The sequence below is a fragment of the Schistocerca americana genome, chromosome 11 (assembly GCF_021461395.2).
Source record: "Schistocerca americana isolate TAMUIC-IGC-003095 chromosome 11, iqSchAmer2.1, whole genome shotgun sequence".
Lineage (NCBI taxonomy): Eukaryota > Metazoa > Arthropoda > Insecta > Orthoptera > Acrididae > Schistocerca > Schistocerca americana.
The window spans coordinates 132242275-132262629 of NC_060129.1; the positions used below are offsets into that span (position 1 = coordinate 132242275).

General features: G+C 41.4%; 1 protein-coding gene across 1 annotated transcript in view; it reads right to left on the reverse strand.

The window, feature by feature from the left end:
* LOC124554085 (poly [ADP-ribose] polymerase tankyrase-1-like) overlaps positions 1 to 19838 on the reverse strand; it is a 114765-nt gene extending 94927 nt beyond the window's left edge. The window contains exon 1 of the mRNA XM_047128135.1: positions 19755 to 19838. The gene's annotated coding sequence lies outside the window, so the exon portion shown is untranslated. The remainder of the gene's footprint in view (positions 1 to 19754) is intronic.
* Positions 19839 to 20355: the final 517 nt, after the last annotated feature.

Sequence of the window (20355 nt, forward strand, 5' to 3'; positions counted from 1 at the left end):
CACTGAACCAAATGATTCAGCCTTACATTACTCACCTCCAAACTAACAGGACCTGACTGTATGTGACTATTTCTTGTGGGGGTTTATAAAAGATTCTGTTTGTGTGCCTCCATTACGAACACCAATGAATCAACTTAGACATCACATAACAGCAGCTGTGGAAGCTGTAACTCAAGACATGCCCGCTGTAGTGTGGGAAAAATTTTAATATCGCATTGACATATGCTGTACTGCTCAAGACGGGTATATTACACACCTATGTAAAAGCATGAAAAAAAAAGTTTTTTCTGTTTTCGGTTCCCGCTCCTCAAAAAACAAAATTCGTGGTATATGTTTATTAGTTTCAGAAATATAGACGTGCCAAATATAATGATTGTTTATGAAATACTCTGTATAACGTTGGCAACTGAGTGCTGACTCGAATAGGGGCGATCTCCTAAACACGATATCATGAAAACAAAGATATCACAGAGATGTTGGTGAAGAAACGAGCCCACCGCAAGATCGATCAAAATGTTATGATAATTATTACAAAGCGTAGGAATACTTTACATGACGAATATTGTGACAGGCCATTGATAATTAATAACTAACATGCTCTTCGGGCTGATGTGTCAAATGAAAGCTATAGACGTTCGTAAACACTACAAAAGTAATATTTCACGTATTTAACTTGCTCTATTTTGTAGCAGTACGGTTGTACAAATGTGCCAATACTCTGAACTTGCCGCAGCTGCACGTAATAAAGAGTTAGTTTGAGTTATTTAGTTGCATGCGTTGGTGATACCGTAATTAATGTTGAATGCTATTTCAGTCTATGTTTACTGATTGATGAAAATGGGCGATAGTGAAAATACTAAATAAAAAAGTAAAAGATGCATTTTATGTAACGTCTTAGAGAATAAATGAACAAATGGCAGATGGGCGCTCCTCTTACATGAGCGATACATAATCCTATTTCTTTACGTAGCATAATTCTTGTGTGTACAGAACCACTTACTTGAATATGATTTACATTTTTGTTAATATCTTATGCAATATTGCAGTTCTCATGTTTTGAGTGGCCACAAAATGACCGTGATATGTAAGGATATTTTTAATTTAATTATTTTGAATTTAGTGTAAAGTACGTATGTAGGACAGCCTTAAATGTGAACATTGATCAAAGTTAAACGTCGTGTCCCTGATACGTGACGCGACAGAGTGAGCGTGAATCACTGCGCGTGTTGTCTTTGCTTCTTTCGTTTCTTTCGTTCTATGGTGTTTCGTCGTTCGAGTTTCGGCAGCTTGCTGGCTTGGAAGGTCGTTCCGGTAAATCTGAAGAGACATCTGCTCTGCAATATAGCCGTGCGATTTAGCGCGAACTATTTCTGGGTGTGGAGTGTGGGTTTCCCTTAATTTACTGAGCTCTGCCCCACACTTTCACTTCGTGCAGGATTTGAAGTACCCTAAACACAGTCAGATAATTTATTTTGGAACACTTGTTGGAACTTTAGCTTCGTACTTTTGAGAATGAAGACAGAAGTGAACTTATAGGTTGACAATTATTCAAGTATATGAAATGAAATCGCCATAACTTATCAACGGTTTGCGTTAAAAGTGCACGGTTGGCAGATGAGCGTGATGGGGATTAGTACGTGCATGCGTTTGGTTTGGTCTAGCCCTGAAGCACACATTAATTTTGATGGGTTCGTCGATAAGCAAACCTGGCTCATTTGGTGGACTGAGAATCCGCATTCAGCGATCGAGAAATCTCTCAACCCTCAACGGGTCACGTAGCAGTCGGTGCGATACTCCTTTGGTGACTATCGAAAGGTACGTGAAGGTTTTGAAAAATGATATCATCTCCAATATCCGAAGTGACCCTGATTTCGACAAGATGTGGTTCATGCAAGATGGAGCTCGACACCATCGAAGCAGGAGAGTGTCTGATGTCCTGGAGGAGCGTTTTGGGGACCGCATGCTAGCTCTGGGATACCCAGGGGCCCCTGGCATGGACCTCGACTGACAGCCATATTGTACGGATCTGAACACATGCGATTCCTTTTTGTGGGGCTATATGAAAGATAAGATGTACATCAAGAACGACAAGATCATTCCTTAGCTGAAAACAGCCATTCAGGAGGTCATCGACAGCATCGATGTTGCGACACTTCAGCGTGTCCTGCAGAATTTCGCTATTCGTTTGCACCACATCATCCCCAATGATGCCAGGCGTATCGAACATGTCATGAGCTAAATTCGAATATTTGTAGTGGCGTTTACGTGTCTAGTAAAGTGCGTGCACGCCTGGTAGTTTGTGACCAATTTACGATTTTTCTCATATAGTTCAATAATTGTCACCTTGTAGATTATTTTGCTACAGCTGATGTTATTGGTCGTATGTGATGATGAGCAGTGAACGATGTTTGGTATCGTGTTCTGTAAAGGAACAAAGTTTCTTGAAATGTTTGTACAAAGTAGTATGGTATTCTGCCTTAAAGAAGGTCTTCTTGTTGGTTAAGCCTCTTTCACTTTTTTGCAGTGAACACACAGTGCGTAGTCGGGCAATCACTCTGTTGTATAAATAATTCAAAAGCCAAGATCACATAAATACTGTTTACTGGGTAACCTGTTTCAACACAGTAAAGGTGCCATCATCGGATCTGAATCTAGCTTGACATTTATAATCCATTTTTATTTAACGATACATGAGGCAGACCAGCTGATATGAAATCATTGTCACAAAAAAATTAAAACCATCTGCTCTCATGAACATTCTTTTCCATCAGATATGTAACACCGAAGTCAAAAGATAAAACTACATATCTGATGGAAAAGAATGACCATGAGAGCAGTTGGTTTTTTTTTTTTTTTTTTTTTTTGTGACAATGATTTTATATCAGCTGGTCTGCCTCATTTATCGTTATATCCAAATGGTTTGTAAATGTTAAGCTACATTCAGATCCGATGATGGCACCTGTAGTGTGTTGAAACCGGTTATCCAGTAAATAGTAATTAAGCGGTCTTGGCTTTTGGATTATTTCTCTTCCACTTTTGTCTGTCCATTGCCAGTCTTTTCATTTCTGGATATTTGTCTCCTTTGATATTGTCCTGCATTTGATATAATTTTGCTCATCTTTCCCTTTTTCCCTCCACCATTCCTTCTATTCCTTCCTTCAATAAACAGTCCCTCCTCAAACAATGTCCAATCCAGTTCAGTTTTCTCTTTCTTATGACTTTCAGCATGTTTCTTTCTTCTCCAACTCTTCTCAATACTTCTTCATTCCTTACTCGGCCTTCCAATTTCACTTTTTCCATTCTTCTCCATGTCCACTTCACTAGTGCCTCCATCTCTCATCTTCCTTCCTCGATGTCCAGGTCTCCGCACTCCACAGTGAAATGCTCCAGATGTAACATTTGGAAAGTCTTTTCCTCAGATCTTTGTTCAGTGGTCCGCAAAGTAATTTCTGTTTCCTCTTGAATCCTTCTTTTGTCATTACAATTATTTTCCTAATTTCCATACATATCATCCATAATTACACTTCCCAAGTAACTGAACTCATTCACTTGCTCAATTTCCTCATCCCCTATCTTCATATGGCATTTTCTCCCCTTTCCTTCAGTTACCACGCTTTTCGTTTTCTTCTTATTAATCTTCATTCCGTGTCCTTCTAATTTTGTGTTTAGGTCATCTAACATTTCTTCCATCTCTCTTGCACTCTCTGCCCCCACAACTATGTTGTATGCAAATCTTATACTGCTTTGATAAAAAAAGATCTGCATGCACATGTTTTGCATCTATGCTGCACTTCTGCACTTTGTTTATGATTATTTGTTAATGGCATTGCCTTGAATCCACACTGAAGTGAGATCACCATTCACTGATATTTCATTAATATGAATAAATATTCATGAACGTTGAACTGTAATGCTAATGCGTTAGTTAACGTTATTACCCGTACTGATTTATTTGTACCAGTCATTTATCAGTACTTCACTAAACAGCCCATAAATTGTTAGAAAAATAAATCATTTCTCATCTGCACACCAGCGCATTAAAACGTCGGTGTGCGACCAACCTCTGTGACACATAAAGGCGAACCAGCCCATAGTGCAGGTCTGATATTCTGGCCTTGCGGATTCCAGACACCGCTGCCAGAAGATACGGAGGAGACTCATTTGCAAATAAAATGTACAGTTTAGAATTTGAACATCGAACAGGCATTTTTTTATACGTAAATTCACGAATTCTTTAGCAAGTAAGGAAATATAAAGATTTTTATTCTCAGCACAGAACTTAATAATTGGAAAAATAAATTATTTAACGAAGCCATTCTATTCTACTTTTTGCAAGTCCTGTAAACAAAAGACAATAACCTGCATGATTCAACGAATTTGAAAGTTAAAATCTACACTCCTGGAAATGGAAAAAAGAACACATTGACACCGGTGTGTCAGACCCACCATACTTGCTCCGGACACTGCGAGAGGGCTGTACAAGCAATGATCACACGCACGGCACAGCGGACACACCAGGAACCGCGGTGTTGGCCGTCGAATGGCGCTAGCTGCGCAGCATTTGTGCACCGCCCCCGTCAGTGTCAGCCAGTTTGCCGTGGCATACGGAGCTCCATCGCAGTCTTTAACACTGGTAGCATGCCGCGACAGCGTGGACGTGAACCGTATGTGCAGTTGACGGACTTTGAGCGAGGGCGTATAGTGGGCATGCGGGAGGCCGGGTGGACGTACCGCCGAATTGCTCAACACGTGGGGCGTGAGGTCTCCACAGTACATCGATGTTGTCGCCAGTGGTCGGCGGAAGGTGCACGTGCCCGTCGACCTGGGACCGGACCGCAGCGACGCACGGATGCACGCCAAGACCGTAGGATCCTATGCAGTGCCGTAGGGGACCGCACCGCCACTTCCCAGCAAATTAGGGACACTGTTGCTCCTGGGGTATCGGCGAGGACCATTCGCAACCGTCTCCATGAAGCTGGGCTACGGTCCCGCACACCGTTAGGCCGTCTTCCGCTCACGCCCCAACATCGTGCAGCCCGCCTCCAGTGGTGTCGCGACAGGCGTGAATGGAGGGACGAATGGAGACGTGTCGTCTTCAGCGATGAGAGTCGCTTCTGCCTTGGTGCCAATGATGGTCGTATGCGTGTTTGGCGCCGTGCAGGTGAGCGCCACAATCAGGACTGCATACGACCGAGGCACACAGGGCCAACACCCGGCATCATGGTGTGGGGAGCGATCTCCTACACTGGCCGTACACCACTGGTGATCGTCGAGGGGACACTGAATAGTGCATGGTACATCCAAACCGTCATCGAACCCATCGTTCTACAATTCCTAGACCGGCAAGGGAACTTGCTGTTCCAACAGGACAATGCACGTCCGCGTGTATCCCGTGCCACCCAACGTGCTCTTGAAGGTGTAAGTCAACTACCCTGGCCAGCAAGATCTCCGGATCTGTCCCCCATTGAGCATGTTTGGGACTGGATGAAGCGTCGTCTCACGCAGTCTGCACGTCCAGCACGAACGCTGGTCCAACTGAGGCGCCAGGTGGAAATGGCATGGCAAGCCGTTCCACAGGACTACATCCAGCATCTCTACGATCGTCTCCATGGGAGAATAGCAGCCTGCATTGCTGCGAAAGGTGGATATACACTGTACTAGTGCCGACATTGTGCATGCTCTGTTGCCTGTGTCTATGTGCCTGTGGTTCTGTCAGTGTGATCATGTGATGTATCTGACCCCAGGAATGTGTCAATAAGGTTTCCCCTTCCTGGGACAATGAATTCACGGTGTTCTTATTTCAATTTCCAGGAGTGTATATGCTGACTTCACACAAAATCCTAAGTAGTTTTTTCCTTCTGTTAAATCAGCTAAAGTACTAAAGCCATATGTCCTGACACTACGGACTACAATGGCGTCGAAACGAGGTATAACAGCTGACATAGTAAACCTTGTTTCCAAATAAATGTCCACTGAACAGAGATATAACTGAAATCACTCTACAGAGGAATAGCCACTGGACCTGACAGAATGTCAGTACATTTGTATGCAGAGTATGCAAAAGAATTTTCTCCTCTTCTAGAAGCAATGTATCGTATATCATTTGAGGGGCGAAGCGTTGTAGATTTGGAATTCTCTCTTTACAGTTTCTAATTGTATTAGGGATAAATAGGGAAATGTAACGTTATCTGCAACTTGTACAGAAACTGGACTGCAATTATAAGTGTCAAAGAACATGAAACGGTAGCTTTGAAGCCTACAGCGTACGTAATTAAATCTACACATTACTCGTCCTGTGAAGAAACCAAGGACAAATTGATAAAGGAAAAAAAAACTAATTTAGAAGAAATGTAAAGTTTTAGGCTATCAGACGAAATATTAATTATGTCAGAGACAGCAAATGATTTCAAAGATCAGTTGAACATAATGGATATAGACCTGAGAATAGGTTGTAAAATGAACATCAATAAAAGTGTGACAATAATTCTGAAATTTCGTCGAATTAGGTGAAGTGACGAGTAGAGAATTAAGTTAGGAAATGAGTCACTAAGAATAGTTGCAAAACTTTGTTATTCGGACAGGAAAAGGACTGTTGATTCCCCATGTAGATGCGATATAAAATGCCGATTGGAACATCATGAAAGGAATTGCTAAAAAGGAGGAATCTTTTAAGATCCGATATCAGTTTAAGTGTTAGTTGATGGTATCTGCTACGAGTGCAGCCGTGAGTGGGAGTGAAACGTGGATGATAAATAGTTCAGACAAGAATATAATAGTAGATTTTGAAATGTGGTGCAACGGAGAACGTTGGAGGTTAGATGGGTAGATAGAATAACAGATAATGAGTTACTGAATCAAACTGCAAGAAAAAGAAATTTACGTCACAACTTGAATAAAAGAAGAAATCCGTTGATAGGACATATCATGATACATAACATAGGAAAGTGTGGGAGGTAAGAGTTTCGGAAGGAAATCTACTACTGAATACTGTAAGCAGACCTAAACAAATGTAGGTTAGAGAAGTTATCCCGAGATGCAGAGTTTTGCACAGGAGATATAAGCGTGGAGAGCAGCATCGAAGCAGTCAGTATTCGGACTAACGACCATGGCTACAGCTCAGTGATGCTGTGAAGTGGATTAATGTGGGTTTAGAGACAGCACTGATATCAGACGACCTTGCACATGTTGCCTCTGGTGGCTGCCAGCATTATCAATAGATTGGGCTTCGCTACGCGTGCCCTACACCTAAACAGAACTGGGACGAGAAGATTGGTACAGCTGATTCCTGAACACAGAGCAGGTGGACCTCGGGCAATAAGATGCGTTGTGAAACACCTCATGACACTGGCAGCAGAAATAGGTCTTTGCTAGGATAAATCCATACAACAGGTTTCCCTGCCTAAATACTATCTGCAACAATTTAAAAAATTCTCAATCAATGACACTTAAGACAGATTCTAACACATCTTCTACATGTCGTAAGGAAAAAGAGACCATTGATAAAAGCAATACAGGACACATCACAAACTTAACAATCATTCATATAAACATGCATTAGATACAAAATAAAATGTAAAAATTTGAAGCTGAGTTTAGTCGTTGAACTGCGCGTTACTGAGCGTTTGTCAAGCGACACAAAAATCGTATATGCAGTATTGTCGGTGCATGAAAGGACACTCTTACTGTATGACTACTTCAAATGGCGGAGAGTCACGTATATATTTCAGAAAAGGATCATAGTTTGAAGCAAGAATGACCTTAGTACGGTAAGTGAAGAAAAACTCTCTGATCTATTGACTATTGCATGGACATGACCACATAACGCCAAGAAATTAATCAGTGTGGGTTTGTCTCAATCTCCTGGAGAGAGTGTGGACATTTTTCTCAATAAATTAGCAGAAGTACTTGCAAAAATCGCAAGTACAATAGTCTACATGTTGTTGTGTAAAGACATAAACATATACACAGGTATCATAAATGAAACTAGTAGCATCCTCACAAATATCGTTCAGAATTTTGGGATACCCCTGTTGGTCAATAATACAGCAATGGTTACTACAATAACGGCATCAGTGATTCATCATGTGGCCAAAAGTATGGACAGGGAAAAGTGTGACATAGCTGTACAAGATCTTGGTCTATCAGAGCGTTTCTGTCAAATAACAGTAAAAACGGGTATGGAGAATTCTCTAAATTGCAAGTTTATGGAACACAATTATCAGAAATCATAATACAAGATTTTCCAAAAGAACCAACAAACCAAACTTGTGATGAAGTGTATTGAAAAACGAATGTAAATGTAAAATCGTCTAAATTCTCAACACTTAACACAACACTTAAATTGGATTTTCAAAAGACCTTTTGAAAAACGTCTAAATCAGTAAAAAATGTCTCACAAAAACCAATGGATAACAGCAGTTGTTAAGAATCCAAATCTTGTGTACCTCGATTACTTTATAAACAATCATAATGAACCAGAAGTATTAAATCTTTAACGCAGTTGCTAAAAGATTTACAAAATGTTGCTAACTGCTGCAAAAAGTCATAAGTGCAATTTTCTTGCTACATCATCAGAGCAAGAAGCTAGTAAAACTATGCATAAGTAAAATATAGAAGGTCAGTAGGATTAGGTGAAGTAACAGTGTGTATACTGAAACACTGCACAGAGAATATACAAGCTCCCTTAATAAACATGACAGACGAATTTCTTCACATCAGGGAAATATCCAGAATGTTTAAAACGGGCAAGAGGTGTACCCCTACTAAAGAGAGGTAAGCAGAATGTATATGTATGTAGAAAATTAGTGGACCATTTCTCTGTTGTAACCATTCTCGAAAATAATATAAACACTTACGAAAGACGGATTAATGAGTTACATGAATAAATGGAAGATTTAAGTGAATCATTGCTGTATTTCGAAGTAGTATGATTACAGACCCCCCCACCATGAACCATGGACCTTGTCGTTGGTGGGTAGGCTTGCGTGCCTCAGTGATACAGATAGTAGTACCATAGGTGCAACCTTAACGGAGGGGTATCTGTGGAAAGGCCAGCCAAACGTGTGGTTCCTGAAGAGGGGCAGCAGCCTTTTGAGTTGTTGCAAGAGTCTAGATGATTGACTGACCTGGCCTTGTAGCACTAGCCAAAACGGCCTTGCTGTGTCGGAATTAATGAAGTTCGGTGGCAGGAGGAACAAGACTTCTGGTGAGGTGAATACTGGGTTACAAACAAACAATTGGGAGTAGTGCAGGAGTAGGTTTATTGATGAACAAAAAATAGGAGCGCGGTAAGCTACTTTTAACAGCTTAGTGAACACATTATTGTAGCCTCGATATACACGAAGCCCACGCCTACTACAGTAGTACAAGTTTATATGCCAACTAGCTCCCCAGACGACGAAGTGATTGAAGAAATCTACGATGAGATAAAAGAATTTATTCAGATAGTGAAGGGAGACGAAAATGCAATAGTCATGGGAGACTGGAATTCGACATTCGAAAAAGGAAGATAAGGAAAAGTAATAGGTGAACATGGAATGAGGGTAAGGGAAGAAACAGGAAACAGGAAACCGCCTCGTAGAATTTTGCACAGAGCATAACTTAATCGTAGCTAACACTTGCTTTATGAATCATGAAAGAAGATTATATACTTGGAAGAGGCCTGGAGACACTGAAAGGTTTCAGATAGATTATGTAATGGTAAGACAGAGATTTAAGAACCAGGTTTTAAATTGCCAGCCATTTCCATGGGCTGATGTGGTCTCTGACCACAATCTGTTGGTTATGAACTGTAGCTTAAAACTGAAGAAATGGCACAACGGTAGGAATTCAAGGAGATGGGACCTTGTTAAACTGAAAGAACCAGAGGTTGCAGAGAGAGCATTAGGGAACAACTTATTACAATGGGGGTAAGAAATATAGTAGGAGAAGAATGGGTAGCTTTCAGAGACGAAATAGTAAAGGCAGGAGAGGATCAAGTAGATGAAAAGACGAGGGCTAGTAGAAATCCTTGGGTAACAGAAGAGATATTGAATTTAATTGATGACAGGAGAAAATATAAAACACAGTAAATGAAGCTGGCAAAAAAGAATACAACCCACTCAAAAATTGGGGATATGACACTGCGTGAAGATTTTGGCAGAGCATATAAAGACCTAAGTGGAAACAAGGCTCCAGGAGTAGACAACATACCATTAGAACTACTGATAGGCTTGGGTGAGCGAGCCCTGGCAAAACTCTACCATCTGATGAGCAAGATGTATGAGCCAGGCTAAATATCCTCAGACTTCAAGAAGAATGTAATCCCAAAAAAAGTAGGTGTTGACAGGTGTGAAAATTACCGAAGTATAAGTTTAATAAATCGCAGCTGCAATATGCTAACACTGATTCATTACAAACGAATGGAAATACTGGTAGAAAGCGACCTCTGGGAAAATAGGTTTGGATTCTGTAAAAATGTTGGAACACAAAGCCAATACAGACATTACGACTTATCTTAGAAGATAGATTAAGGAAAGGCTAACATACGTTTCTAGCATCTGTAGACTTAGAGAAAGATTTTGCCAATGTTGTCTGGGATAATCTCTTTCAAATTCTGAGATTGGCAGGGTTTGAATAGCGAAAGGCTATATGCAATTTTACAGAACTCAGATGACAATTATAAGAACACTAAGCAAGCAGTAAAGGAAACAAAAGAAAAATTCGGAGTAAGAATTAAAATCCATTGCGAAGATATAAATACTTAAGGCTTGCTAATGACATTTTAATTCTGTCAGAGACAGCAAAGGACCTGGAAGAGGAGTTGAACTGAATGGGCTGTGTCTTGAAAGGAGGGTATGATATGAATATGAATGAAAGCAAAACGAGGATAATGGAATGTAATTGAATTAAATCGAGTGGTTCTGAGGGAATTAGATAACGAAATGAGACACTTAAAGTAGTAAAGGAGTTTTGCTATTTGGGGAACAAAATAATTGATGCAGGTCGAAGTAGAGATGATATAAAATGTAGACTGGCGATGGCAAGGAAAGCGTTTCTGCAGAAGAGAAATTTGTTAACGTTGAGTATAGATTTAAATGTGAGGAAGTCGTTTCTGAAACTATTTTTGTGGAGCGTAGCCATGTATGGAAGTGAAACATGGACAAAAAATAGTTTAGACAAGAAGGAGAATGCTGAAGATTAGATGGGTAGACCACATAACTAATGAGGAGGTATTGAACAGAATTGGGGAGACGAGAAATTTATGGCACAGTTTGACTAGAAAGGATCGGTTGGCAGGAGATGTTCTGAGGCATCAAGGGATCACCAATTTATTATTGGAGGGCAGCGTGGAGGGTAAAAATTGTAGAGGGAGACCAAGAGATGAATACACTAAGCAGATTCAAAGGGATGTAAGTTGCAGTAGGTACTTGGAGATTAAAACTGGCAGATTAAAATTGTGTGCCGGAGCGAGACTTCCAGGACTGTTAGTTCTACAAGGTTCGCAGGAGAGCTTCTGTGAGGTTTGAAAAGTAGGAGACGAGGTACTGGCGGAAATAAAGCTGTGAGGAGGGGGCGTGAGTCCTGTCTGGGTAGCTCAGATAGTAGAGCACTCGTCCGCGAAAGGCAAAGGTCCCGAGTTCGAGTCTTGGTCCGGCACACGTTTTAATATGACGTAGTTGTTTTAAACTGACAAGTGTAGAACAGTGCTTTGTAGCGGATGTTTGGCCACCAGAGTTGCTGAACCCGAGGGAGCGTAAAAATTAGTTCCACAGTGTGCTAGCCTGTGTGACACCAGTTATAATTGTTGGTCCATATTTAAATCTCCACATCAGCAAACTGTTTCGTTGAATTCTGGGCATAAGATTAATTACTGACGAGACTTGGCAGCTTTTAGCATGCGTAATTTATGTGTTTTCGAGGAGCCTTCCACCTTTTGGCTCTGAGCACTAAGCGACTTAACTTCTAAGGTCATCAGTCGGCTAGAGCTCAGAACTAACTAAACCTAACTAACCTAAGGACATCACACACATCCATGCCCGAGGCAGGATTCGAACCTGCGACCGTAGCAGTCGCGCGGTTCCGGACTGAGCGCCTAGAACCGCTAGACCACCGCGGCCGGCTCGACCGTTGTGGGCGCTCGGCTCCAGACTGTAGCGCCTAGAACCGTATGGCCACTCCAGCCAGCCCTTCCACCTTTCGACCGTATGTTCCGTATGTTTGTGTTAAATAATAAACTCGCCAGTTTGAACTAAGAGCTTTGTCATGTTTTTGGGAAATGCATTAAAACTTGGAATTGTCTCACAGACCGATCATTATAGCGTTCAAGTGATGTCATATTCCGCAAATAATTCACTTGGCTAAGTTACATGGAAAACGTAATTAGTATAAGCTCTTATTGCAGCCGTTGCTTGTCTAGAATGTCTCCATATGGTTGATTAAGACATTTTGATTATGTTATTTATGAAACTAGTATATGGTTTGCTATTGGTTACTGTGCCATGAATTTCTTTCACTGGAAGCCTGGTATACATTGGTTATTGTTGTGGTCTTCAGTCCAGAGACTGGTTTGATGCAGCTCTCCATGCTACTCTATCCTGTGCAAGCTTCTTCATCTCCCAGTACCTACTGCAACCTACATCCTTCTGAATCTGCTTAGTGTATTCATCTCTTTGTCTCCCTCTACGATCTTTACCCTCCACGCTGCCCTCCAGTACTAAACTGGTTATCCCTTGATGCCTCAGAACATCTCCTGCCAACCGATCCTTTCTAGTCAAACTGTGCCACAAATTTCTTGTCTCCCCAGTTCTGTCCAATACCTCCTCATTAGTTATGTGGTCTACCCATCTAATCTTCAGCATTCTTCTGTAGCAACACATTTGAAAGCTTCTATTCTCTTCTTGTCTAAACTATTTATCGTCCAAGTTTCACTTTCATACATGGCTATACTCCACACAAATACTTTCAGAAACGACTTCCTCACATTTAAATCTATACCGGAAGTTAATAAATTTCTCTTCTTCAGAAATGCTTTCCTTGCCATTGCGAATCTGCATTTTATATCCTCTCTACTTCGACCATCATCTGTTATTTTACTCTTTTCCTAATCTTATTCCCTCAGAATCACCATATTTAATTCAACTACATTTCATTATCGTCGTTTTGCTTTTGTTGTTGTTGATATTATATCCTCCTTTCCAGGCCATTCCGTTCGACTCCTCTAGCAGGCATTTTGCTGCCTCTGACAGAATTACAATGACATCGACGATCCTCAAAATTTGTATTTCTAGTCCATGGATTTTAATTCTTACTCCGAATTTTTCTTTTGTTTCCCTTACTGTTTGCTGAATATACAGATCGAATAACATCGAGGATAGGCTACAACCCTGTCTCACTCCTTTCCGAACCATTGCTTCCCTTTCATGCCTGTCAATTCATATAGCTGCCATCGGGTATCTGTACAAATTGTAAATAGCCTTTCGCTATTCTATCCCTTCCACCTCCAGAACTTGAAAGAGAGTATTCCAGTCAACAATGTCATAAGCTTTCTCTAAGTCTACGAAACCTAGAAACATAGGTTTGCCTTTCCTTGATCTATCTTCTAAGATAAGTTGTAGGGTTAGTAATGACTCACGTGTTCCAACGTATCTACGGAATCCAATCTTATTTCCCCCGAGGTCGGCTTGTACTTGTGTTTCCATTCGTCTGTAAAGAATTTTTGTTAGTATTTTGCAGCCGAGACTTATTAAACTGTTAGGTCAGTAATTATCACATCTGTCATCACCTTCTTTCTTTGAGACTGGAATTATTGTATTCTTCTTGAAGTCTGAGGGTATTTCGCCTGTCTCATACATCTTGCTCAGCAGATGGTAGAGCTTTGTCAGGGCGGTCTCTCCCAAGGCTATCAGTAGTTCTATTTGAAGGTTGTCTACTCACGGGCCCTTGTTTCGACGTAGATCTTTCAGTGCTCTTTCAGACTCTTCACTTAGCATCATATTTCCCATTTCATCTTCATCTACATTCTCTTCCATTTCCTTAATACTGTCCTCAAGTGCATCGCCCTTGTATAGACCCTGTACATAGTCCTTCCACCTTTCTACTTTCCGTTTTTTGCTTCAAATTGGGTTTCCATCTGAGGTCTTGATATTCATACAACTGGTTCTCTTTTCTCCAAAGGTCTCTTTAATTATCCTGTAGGCAGCATCTATCTAATTCCTAGTGATATATGTCTCTACATCCTTACATTTCTCCTCTAGCTACCCTTGCTTAGCCATTTTGCGCTTCTTGCCGATATCATTTTTGAGACATTATATTCCTTTTTGCCTGCTTCCTTACTGCATTTTTATATTTACTCCTTTCATCAGTTAAATTCAATATTTCTTCTGTTACCCAATGATTTCTTCTAGCCCTCGTCTTTTTACCTACTCGATCCTGTGTTCTGTCAGTTTACCCAGGTCCCATCTCCTTAAATTTCCACCTTTTTGCAGTCTCTTCAGTTTAAATCTACAGTTCAAAGCCAATAGATTGTGGTCAGAGTCCACATCTGCCCCTGGAAATGTCTTACAATTTAAAACCTCGTTCGTAAATCTCTGTCTTACCATTATATAATCCTTCAGAGACCTTCCAGTATCTCCAGGCCTCTTCCTTGTATACGACCTTCTTTCAGGATTGTTGAACCAATTGTTAGCTATGATTAAGTTATGCTCTGTGCAAAATTCTACCAGGTGGCTTCCACTTTCATTCCTTACCCCCATTCCATATTCACCTACTACTTTTCCTTCTCTTCCTTTTCGTACTATAGAATTCCAGTCACACATGACCATCAAATTTTCGTCTTCCTTCACTATCTAAATAATTTCTTTTATCTCATCATACATTTCATCAATCTCTTCATCCTCTGTGGAGCTAGTTGGCATAAAAAGTTATACTACTGTGGTAGGCGTGGGCTTCGTGTCTATCTTGGCCACAATAATGAGTTCACTATGATGTTTGTAGTAACTTACCCGCGTTTCTAATTTTTTAGTCATTATTAAATCTACTACTGCATTACCCCTATTTGATTTTGTTTTGATAACCCTGTAGTCACTTGACCAGAAGTCTTGTTCCTCCTGTTACCGAACTTCATTCATTCCCACTATATCTAACTTTAACCTATCCATTTCCCTTTTTAAATTTTTTAACCTACCGGCCCAATTAAGGGATCTGACAGTCCACGCTCCGATACGTAGAACGGCAGTTTTCATTCTCTTGATAACGATGGCCTCCTGAGTTGTCCCCACCCGGAGATCCAAATGGCCGACTATTTTACCTCCGTAATATTTTATCCAAGAGGACGCCATCATCATTTAACCATACAATAAAGCTGCATACCCTTGGGAAGAATTATAGCTGTAGTTCCCTTGTTTTCATATACGTTTAATTTCACTTAATGATTCCTTCGTTTTTTGACAAATAATTTCATTCTGTTTGAATTTAACTAAATGCCTGTCTCGGTGTAAAGTTCGAAGCAACCTCTGCTGTTGCTCTCTGAAGTATGAGTAATCTTTCTAGATGACCTCCGAGTAATAAGTATCTTTAAATTTTGTGATCATGTAACATGCATAATTCTTTAATGACCGACTTCAGTAATTTTTCTGGATGTCGACTTTGTTTGATGAATTCGTATTGTGTGCTAGATTGTTTCATTTGGCCACCCGGTCCTTACCCATCCAACCGAGTTCCCTGCTGCCTGAAGTATTGTACGCAAGGGATAAACCGAATGAGGTAGCACTGTCTTTAACCAACTGGCCTGATATTCGGGAGGGTGGATGGTCCGCTCTTCATTCGCCCACCCTACTTTAGATTTTCGTGGTATCCGTAAATCATCTCAGGTAAATGCTAGGTTTATTCCTACTATGAGGCCACAGCTAACTACTTGTCACACTTTTTCCATTCTACGTCTATAAGCCTCTAATGTCTCTATCAGTGAATTTCGTTCACTTGTCGTTCTTAAATTGTAATACCAAGTTGTGTCCGATATGCCTGTAAAAAGTGATCTACTAATAAAAAAACTACTACTACTGCTACTAGCATTACTACTACAACAATTACACACAAATGCTAAAGTACTCTTACATACCTGGGCAATACATGCATGGCAGAGTGATCACGAGTGTTCTGGACACAGTGTAACATATTCGTCTGGACTTATTGCCTCATTCGTTCCTCAGTTTATCAACATTCAGAGGTACACTTTTCAGTCCTTCCTTGCCTTCTACAGATAATGGTCGACCTATCGTAGTCGCTACGTAGCACGCCATACAGCTATAACTGCTGTTACCAAAATCATACCCAGTATCTGAGCTAAGAGGCAATTGCTACTAAATTTGTGGATGGGGAATGTGTGGAGAAAGCGATCACAATTTATTAGGCAAGAAACTAAAAAATTATGAAAAACAGTTTACCAAGTCCACATTTTCGTAATAGGTACCTACTAAAATAAATAACTCCCTCGTAACCTCCTTGCCATGTGGGGCCGACCCTCAACCGTGTCAATCTCTGCTATAGCGATTCTGGTTACTTCTTCAAAATGGGAACAAACCCAGTACAGGCGCAATAGATTTATTTCTATTTTAATCTGGTCCTGAGTTATTAAGTCCGTATCTAATCATTTAATGACTGGGGCCATACTTCCTGACAGACTTCAGTGAAGTGTGGAAACAGAGATCTGCAAAAATGCAGATGCCGGCCGGTATGGCCGTGCGGTTCTAGGCGCTTCAGTCTGGAACCCCGTGACCGCTACGGTCGCAGGTTCGAATCCTGCCTCGGGCATGGATGTGTGTGATGTCCTTAGGTTAGTTAGGTATAAGTAGTTCTAAGTTCTAGGGGACTGATGACCTCAGATGTTAAGTCCGCTGAGCCATTTGAACCATTTTGAAAAATGAAGATAATCGAAATTAGTTACAGACCTATTAGAGTCCTTCAATTCTTTTCAAAACTCTATGAGAGTGTGGCTCGGATACAATACTGATTTGTGTGACTGACCACAACTTCTTAACAGCCGCTCAATTTGCCTTTCGCAAAAATTTCTGTATAGAGGAAACACTACTGAATCTCAGAAACTGAATGATTGCCGAGGTAAGCAAAATTAAAGATCTCGCTGTATATTTTGTGAAGTTGCCAAAGTCTTTGACTGTGAGGGCCACAAAGTTCTACAGAGAAATCAATTAGATGTAGTATTAAATGGCATCCTTTCTCCATTGGTGGAGTCTGACCTACATAACAGAAATCGTAGGATGTCGCCGGAATGAAACTGACCTCGGAATGGGGGAAAATGGCGTGCGAGGTCCCATAAAGACATCGGTAAAAGGCCCACTCTTGTTCTTAATCCTCATAAAACAATGTCGCCTTCCAGCGATTTTAAAGTGAGGTTTCAGACAAGCAATAATTACCTGCTGCAAACAGAAGTATGCATTTCAGATCTTAAACTAAATTAAACGCAGAGTGTATAAAATTCCTATTGCTTCGTGCGTCAAAGAGAATTCTTTAGTTCTATATGAGAATTTTAACCTGTGCAAATTTTTTAAAGACGAAAGCGAGTTAGCTGAACCAGGGATGTGGTTATGTAAAGGTGGGCCGAAGGAGAGTCTTGTTTTATTAGTAGGGAAAGTAATGATTTTACTCAGAAGAGTTTAGTAATAGTCGGAGGGAAAAGAACTATAGCACGCAGGCAGTGGAAGTAGTTTGAGCATCCAGGGACTAAGGAAAAGGTAAAGTAGCCAGCAAAGTAACACAGCAGCACTGTCGCATTAAAATACAAAAATGTGTGGAGAGACCATTATTCGTTTCGAAATTATTGACAGAGATGTAAGAAGACAGAAGGAAAGCGAAAAGGTCCAAGAACTCAGATTTCACCTGTGTATCGACGGAAACGATATAAGATTATCAAGAAGAAGTGTGGAGACAAGGGAAGTACGAGAAGGAACCAATAGTTATTACAGAACACGGGTATACGTTACACTAAGAGAGAATGTGTACGAAATAAAAGGGTTATTTCGTCTGAGAAATAGAGTGAGACTTTGAACTACAGCAATGGTGCAGACTTTGATATAAAACTTGAGTGTGTACCGACTTGGTGGCTGAGCGAATGGGAAGTAATAAACTGATTAAGTATTGCACAAATTATTTAATGTCAGGACCAAAACACACGTTCTCAAAAGTGTGACATCAAATAAAGTGACGCCATCCAACTTGAGTGACGAACTGTAAATTTTACGGCAACATGTGTTAACGAAACTGAACTTCTACAGACACCGTGTCATGTAGACGATGTTGTTGATATGAGAAGAGATAAAAAACATTAAGAGGCGTCCGATGAGGGGAGCGCAGGAGACATGCAAATTGGTCTCCCCATTCGATCTAGTGACTGGGATATGTGGCATCGTGTACGTCACGTACTTGCACACGTAAGGCTGCAGGCGTTCCAAATAGTCGTCGTTTCGAACAGCTACTGTTGTGCACAACGTTGTTGAGTAAACTTCTGGAATCAGCCTGCACATAAACTGAACATCCAGCTTTCCTCCATGTTGTTACTTAGTTTAGTGAAAACATATATGAACCCAGAGCATCTGAATTTCTTCCTGCTGGCAAACAGATGTTACGTACATTACCACTCTGTAGAAGTGTTCCAGCAACTGTCGCCTGATACGTCCTGGCAGATCAAAACTATGTTCCGGACCAAGACTCGAACTCCGGAACTTTGCCTTTCGCGGGAAAGTGCTCTGGCAGGAAGTTTCATCTTAGGCACACTCTGGTGCGGAGTGAAAGCCTCTACATCTACATCTACATACATACTCCGCAATCCCCCATACGGTGCGTGGTGGAGGGTACCTCGTACCACAACTAGCATCTTCTCTCCCTGATTCACTCCCAAACAGAACGAGGGAAAAATGACTGCCTATATGCCTCTGTACGAGCCCTCATCTCTCTTATCTTATCTTTGTGGTTTTTCCGCGAAATGTAAGTTCGCGGCAGTAAAATTGTACTGCAGTCAGCCTCAAATGCTGGTTCCCTAAATTTCCTCAGTAGCGATTCACGAAAAGAACGCTTCCTTCCGTCTAGAGACTCCTACTCGTGTTCCTGAAGCATTTCCGTAACACTCGCGTGATGATCAAACCCACCAGTAACAAATATAGCAACCCGTCTCTGAATTGCTTCTATGTCCCCCTCAATCCGACCTGACAGGGATCCCAAACGCTCGAACAGTACTAAAGAATAGGTCGTATTAGTGTTTTATAGACGGTCTCGTTTACAGATGAACCACATCTTCCCTAAATTCTACCAATGAACCGAAGACGACTATCCGTCTTCCCCACAACTGCCGTTACATGCTTGTCCCGCTTCATTGCGGATGCCTCACCTGTTTCAGTTGTCATTTAGATCCGACAAGTATACATCAAAAGCAACAATCGTTCTGAAACCACTTTCAAAACCATGCAACTCGGGACAATAATAGCTACTGCTTGTAGCACCATTATTTCCGTTGTGCTGTAAGAATCAGTATTTACCAAAGATCATAGCCGACAGGAGACAATGCAGGAGTTCATAATAAGAGCTGTCACGCTACAGGCAGAGGAAAATAGTTGGGAAAAGAGAAAAACAGCTCGGTCTCACTTTAGTTTTTCCCCGTTTTCATACCCGTCGCTTTTAAGTGTGGACAACACTGAGAACAGGAGATTGAGGGAAGTTACACGCACAGTATATACTTTACGTTGTGGAAGGAGTACGTGGAGACTCACCAGACACGTCGGGCGCCGCGGCAGCCAGTGCAGTGGTGGTCGGCAGCGAGACTCGCCTCTTGTCATGGACTGGGCTGCCGCCTCCCACCCACTCTGTCCGCAGTTTTCCTCGAGACCCCCTCCCTTCCCCCACTCCTTCCCCCTCCACCCTCCGCACCGCCAACGATAACCCTTGCATAGGTCTGACATTTGAAGTATTTTTCCCGTCTCATCTTAGTCGAAGCACTAAGAAATCTTGCACTTACGCAAACCCAGTAAGTGAATTCAAGTCGCGTATTGTGTCATCCAGTGGCCATGCTGGCATCGTAATGCAAAGTGATGCATTCGGTATTTCTAAAATGTTTCACCGCGAAATGCGGTCCCTCCTTTCAATCATCGCACGAACACCAAAACTGCAGAGACTGAGATAAGCGATCGCGGAACAGAGTGGCTGGAACCTCTGACTAGCAGAAAGCCACGTGTGCCACATCAGATGCTGTTCGTTCCCAGCCTCTGTCCACTCCATTCCCCGGCAGCGACGTACTTGCACACCACGAGGTGTTCATTTCAGTGGCCTTTCCCTCTCCTTCTCCGAGATACGCAACCCGGACAGACCATTACT